This window comes from Panthera tigris, chromosome B4, assembly GCF_018350195.1.
Source record: "Panthera tigris isolate Pti1 chromosome B4, P.tigris_Pti1_mat1.1, whole genome shotgun sequence".
NCBI classification, from domain to species: domain Eukaryota; kingdom Metazoa; phylum Chordata; class Mammalia; order Carnivora; family Felidae; genus Panthera; species Panthera tigris.
This window is the reverse complement of record NC_056666.1, coordinates 92,581,763-92,587,785: the sequence shown is the minus strand read 5'-3', so window position 1 is coordinate 92,587,785 and position 6,023 is coordinate 92,581,763. Positions and strand designations below refer to the sequence as shown.

The 6,023-nt window shown below is 36.3% G+C and overlaps 1 long non-coding RNA gene across 1 annotated transcript; it reads right to left on the bottom strand.

The window, feature by feature from the left end:
- Positions 1-1,370: 1,370 nt before the first annotated feature.
- On the bottom strand, positions 1,371-3,716 carry LOC122240388. Its single transcript, XR_006220058.1, has 3 exons — positions 3,677-3,716; positions 2,605-2,744; positions 1,371-1,830 (listed from the first exon to the last, which is right to left on the bottom strand). It is a non-coding gene; the product is annotated as an uncharacterized LOC122240388 (long non-coding RNA).
- Between the last annotated feature and the right edge of the window lie 2,307 nt (positions 3,717-6,023).

The following is a 6,023-nucleotide window of genomic DNA, read 5'->3' as shown; positions in this document are numbered from 1 at the left end:
GTACAGGTGAAGAGGGGTCAATATATTTGACCCTCTGCCTATGTTCATCATATCTGTGCTAGGATCAAACCTAGAGTACCACTGCGTACATCAGAAACAAAAACACATTTGACAGTGTTTCACAGGGTATCTCAGAATTTGGGGGGCATACAAATTAGTGGCACATCACCTGAAGAAATGATTCCATCTCATCAGATACTTCCTCCGACTGGAATGCTCTGATCCAGAGTTTCAGATTGCATCACTTCCTGAGAGATGCCTTCCCTGACCACCCCTTACGAAGTATTCCCCTCCCCCGCCCCCCCAATATCACTCTGGCTTTTCTTCACAACACTTATTACCATCTGAAACAATCCATTCATTTTTTTTTTTTTTAAACCTGGTTTTGGTCTGTCTGCCAACTATTCCAATATGAAGACCATGAAAGCAAGGAATTGACAGTCTTGTTCATTGTTTCTCAAGCTCTAGGATGATGTCTGGCATCTTAGCAGAGCTCAGTAAATATTTGTTGAATCATCTGATGAATTTCACTCAGCCTTTAATCTGTACAGATTATCGAAATCCTCATAGGCCACTACAAATATAGTGTGGTTATTATTATAAAGGAAATACATACCGAAGGATTCTTTAGCTGGTGTTTTGATCTAATTCCTTTTTATTATCATCCTAATCTTGGATCATGTAAATGATGATCACATTATACCCATCAGGATACTTTGCAAGAAAAAAATTCAGAATTATAGCAGTAATTTGGCAGTAACTTCCCAGTGCAATTGGGAACTGATGCACTGAAAGTGAATCTAAAGATTCAATTAAATGATATAACAGCAGGGTTCAGTTTTCATATGGAGGGATGTTTTGATGTTCAATTTTAGCTTTAGGTTAATAGCATTGTTAGATTACATTCTTGGGTCATTAAAAGGATGAGTTCACTTTTTTTTTAATATAAGAAAACATGCAGTGGTGGAAGCTAGATAGCAATACCTATTGATAAGATTTTTAATATTACTTTTGATTTCAAATTTATTCAAAAATATAATTATGACTAGGGGATGTATAAATGTGTTCAAAACGCGAACAAATAACAAGAATGTTCTTTAGCTCTATATGATGGATAATTAAAAAAAGACAATTCAGGGTATAAATGCACTGTTTTGAGAGAATGGAACTATTTTTCTCCTTTGTACCTTATTGCTTTGATTTTTTTTTGGAGGATCTTATTTATCATAAGTTGCCATAGGAGCCTTGTTTTATGATGCAACTAGACTTGTTAAACATAAAATTATTAATTTTATTCTATGTGTATTATTTTCTCCATCCTCATATGAGAATAACAACAGAAGCACTGCTGAATTAACCTGAGTGCAGAAAAGAAAGTTCCAGAGAATTTTTCAAAATTTCATTTCCAGAATTGATGGGTGTGTATTCACTACTGGTAGAGTAAAGAAAGAAGTATTTTCAGGTGTTTACGTATGCACAAATTGCTTTGGTTTTACCTCCAAAAAGCATTTTAGTTATCTATTTTTTGCATAACAAATTACCACAAAATTTAGTGGCTTGAAGCAACAATAGGCATTTATCTCTCACAGTTTCTGGGAGGAATTAGGGAGAAGCTAAGGTTCTGCTGGGGAGTCTTTCATGAAGTTGCAGTCAAGATGTTGCCCAGGTTGCAGAAAGCTTGACTGGGGCTAGAGAGTCTGCTTCCAAGATGGCGGACTCCCATGGCTGGGGAATACGTGCTGCTTGTTGACAGGAAACCTTGTTTTCTCATAATGTATACTTCTCCATAGGACTGCTTGAGTGTCTTTACAACGTGATGGGTGAATTCTCCTGGAGCAAATGATTCAAGTAAGCAATGTGGAAGTTGCTATGTTTTCTGTGACCTAACCTCAGAAGTCACACTATCACTTCCATCGTGTTCTACTAGTCACACAAAGTGACCTTCATACAATGTGGGAAGTGACTGACTACGTGAGGGCATAAATACCAGGAGATAAGAATCATTGGGATCATCTTGGATGCTAAGGATAACAGTGAGAAATCACAAGGTTATTTTAAAATCTACCACTGTTATGAATTTTGAATTGATTACCAATGTTCACTAAAAACTGCTTTGAAAATTATGGAGTGGTGGTGCAGAAATGGAAATAGCATTTAACAAGAAGGCTTGATAAGTGTATAAATAACATTTCCCCCCCTATATTATGAATAGCGCGTATCATCACATTGGATAAAGCAAATAAGTAAATATTGTCAAATCTGCTTCATAAGATCATAAACCTTTTGGTGGGAAATGAGATCAGATAATTGAAAAGAAAAAGAAAACGGAGAAGGGAAAGATCGGAAAACAAGGATCTACAGAAAGAAAAAAGTAGTGGCAAAACAAAAGAGAAGGGAAAGGGGAAAACGGATGAGAAAAGAAACAGGAGCGATAATGACATAAGATATAGAAGACAAAGATATGGAAATAAGAAGCAAAAGGAGTGTAGGAAAAAGAGATGATTTGCACAAAAGAGAGAAGAAGGGAGAAAAGATCATGAGAACAGGAGAGAGTTTAAAAAGAAAAAAAAAGTAGAGATTAGCCTTTTCATTCCTTTCCTCTACCTGTGTTTAGATCCTTAACCACCTCAGAACAGGACCAGGGACTTGCAGCCTCTGACTTGGTTTGCTCTCTGTGTTTCCGAGCTCTTCTGGGAAGGACCTGGTTTTCAGCTTGTTGTCCGGACTGGATTGGCTAAGCGCTTCTGGAGAGAAGAGTTGAATGAATATTTTATTTAATATCCAACTTGTGCTTCTTAAGGACACACTATCTTGGTGGATAACATTTTTCTAAAAGTATTGAAAAATGTAATTTATCTGGAAAAAAAGCAGACATAAGCAAATAATTTTCTGGGAGATTTTGGTTCTGTAAAAAGCTATACCATACTTCTTTTGGTTCCCTTTGTGTTTCTGCAGATTAATATAGTTCATTTTTTTTTTCATTTTGGGTTTTTGATTTGGGGTTTACTTTAGTTCAGTTTCCTGATTCAGTTCATGTTTCTGTGATTAAAGTAAAATGCTGGTTAAAAAAGTATTCAAATGGCTGGTTTCCTTAGCTAAGACTTTTTTTTTTTAAACAAGCTTACATAATTTGTCTTTCAATAATGTTTAACTTACAGATTTAAGGGAAATTTGGATAAGCAATTTTCAAATATTGAAATATAAGATGAGCACACTGATATCTGCTTTTTTCATACGTTCTAGTGTACTTTCTCACGTACAAGTTAACTCACGAAGGTAAAGGCTTATACACGAATTCAAAGTGTGGGGTTTTTTCCTCTACCTTTTCCATTTCACTGATTTTTGTTTGTTTGTTTGTTTTGCTTGAGGCTGTGTTTGTAGGTGAATATAAGTGAGCTGAGGACAGTTAATTAACAAGCATTTATTGGATAGCCATTATGTACATAACGAATAAAAAATGTACAGCATCTGGGGTGAAAAAAGAGAGAAAACAAGATATAGTCATGGTTCCTGGGAAACCATGGTAAACAGAATGTAAACAGGTAGAAACAAAGTGAGTGAGAAGAAACACAAAATGATATATGAAGTGTGCAATAGTTTAGAACATATTAAATGTGGGGCGCCTGGGTGGCTCAGTCGGTTAAGCGTCCGATTTCGGCTCAGGTCATGATCTCACCGTTCGTGGGTTTGAGCCCCACGTGGGGCTCTGTGCTGACAGCTCGGAGCCTGGAGTCTGCTTCAGATTCTGTGTCTGTCTCTCTGCCCCTCCCCCACTCACGCTCTGTCTCTCTCTCTCTCTCTCTCTCTCAAAAATAAACATTAAAAACAAAAACAAAAACAAAAACCAACAAAAACCCCAGAAACAAAGAAAAAGAACATATTAAATGTGTCACCAATAGGAGAATACAGAGTGAATGATCCAAGCAGAACTGGGCCAGTCTTGGGAAACTGCCTTCAGTTGGTGAATGTTGAACCAAAACTTGAAATTGGGTTTAGACGAGGATTAATGGAGAGGAGTGAGATTGATTTCTTTGGGGTTGTGCGAAGTATGGGTGCCCGGGTGAGTACAAGGGGATTGCCAGTAAAGGTGAACACATATCTCTAGTGACTTGGGAAAGGATTTAAAGAAGTGAATCTGGAAAGATAAATTTAAATGCAATCTGTGACCCAAATTTTTTCAACGAATCCTTTCAAAATGTTACAGAAGGCTTGTTGTTTGAGAAGAACTGTGTATTTGTTCTGTATGAAACAGCTTGAAATGATGATAATGGATAGCAGAACTTAAATATATGATAAGTAGCAAATGTATACATATTTATTATCATATACTTAACAAATGAGTGTAAAATATGAATGTCTTATTTCTCTAAGCTGAAAAGTAATTGAAATAACATGGACACTTTCGGACGATATGTATTTCTCAGATGTGCAGATGTACATATAAAAGGCTGCTGTGATGAGTTCTTGACTAGGAGTCTGTAGACTGGATTTCAGATCTCCGCTTTATTTATTAATACTTCTGTAACTTGGATAAGTTGCTTAAATATGTTCAAAGTCAATGTTACAGTGTTCTGTGAGGATCAAATAAGATAATGTATGTGAAATTACCTGGCATATGGTAGGCACTCAATGTGTTTTTATTTCTTTACTGTTTTCTTTAAGAAGCAATGGGTCTTTTTGGAGAAAGTTGCTTACAGCTTTCCCAACCCTTGCAGGGTGGGAACATAGATGAATGTGGAACATGCTTTGATTCATATTTTAAGTAAAGGGTGAAGCATGTCTTTTATATTTTTAATGGAAGGAGTCAGGAAACTCTATACCTCTAAACTTCAGCCAGTTTTCTGGAAATGGGTCTGGGTGAAAATAGACCCACTCGTAGCCAATCAAAAGGACTGGCCTTTATTGCACAGAGCAAACATTTACAAAAGCAGCTTTTTGCCTCCTCATTGAGCTTAATTTATTGTAGAAAATTTGGAAAATCCAGAATGTAAAGAGCATCTGTAATCTCATTAGTTACAGAGAACCATTGGCGTATTTCCTTCAATCTCTTTTATACAACATAAACCTCAATTGGAATCAACTGTACGTATCTTTCGTAGCCTGATGTTTTTCATCTTACACTGTATAGAAAGCATATTCTTATGTCACTAACACAGACGATTTTTCTGAAAACATACTTTTGAATGGTTATGTAGTATGACCTACAGTATGGTTCTACCGAGAATTTATCGAATTATTCCCTATTTTTAAGGCTGTTTAGGATATCTACCATAATACATATCACTGCAATGATTATCAGTATACCTAAATCTCTGGTTATTTCTTTGAAGTAGATTTCAAGAAATGGAATTATTACATCACAAAGCATAAACACCTTTAAGCCTCTTAACTCACAATGAGCATCGTCCTATGGAAAGGTTGTACCAATTTTATGCTCCTCTTACCAGTGTGTGACACTCAGCATTTCCCAGAACCCTTGCTGCAGAGCATTTCTACAAAGACTTCCTTCACAAGTGGTTGCCATGTCCATCTGTGCTGATTAATTTCTGGAAACCTTTGTTAATGGTTTTTTATTAACAATCATTGCCATTGTACCCGAGGCTTTTCATTTCTTCTTTATCTTCATTATAACCTACATGTTTCCTTTTACAGTGTTTTCTGAAAAACAGCAAAGCAGTACATGTGCTAATAAAACTAAAATCGAGATTTAATTTCTTAGATAAATTCGAGGCAGGCTGACAAACTCAGACTTGTGGGAAGACTGGATGGATGGTTGCCTGGCAAATACTTCATGAGTCATTGTTTTTAAAACCTCCAGAGCCAGGAAGAAAGGGCTGATTAGCTGGGATGAGTTATCATATTCCCATTTCATATATTTCTGGAAATAGTACAGTTTTGCGAATGTGTTAAATGATCCCAAATTAATACATGATGATAGAAGCAGAAGATGAGCTGATTTAGGCAAATGTGGCCCCATGACCTAGTCATGAACTTTTCTCAAGTGGGGGGAACAGTCCTTTTCC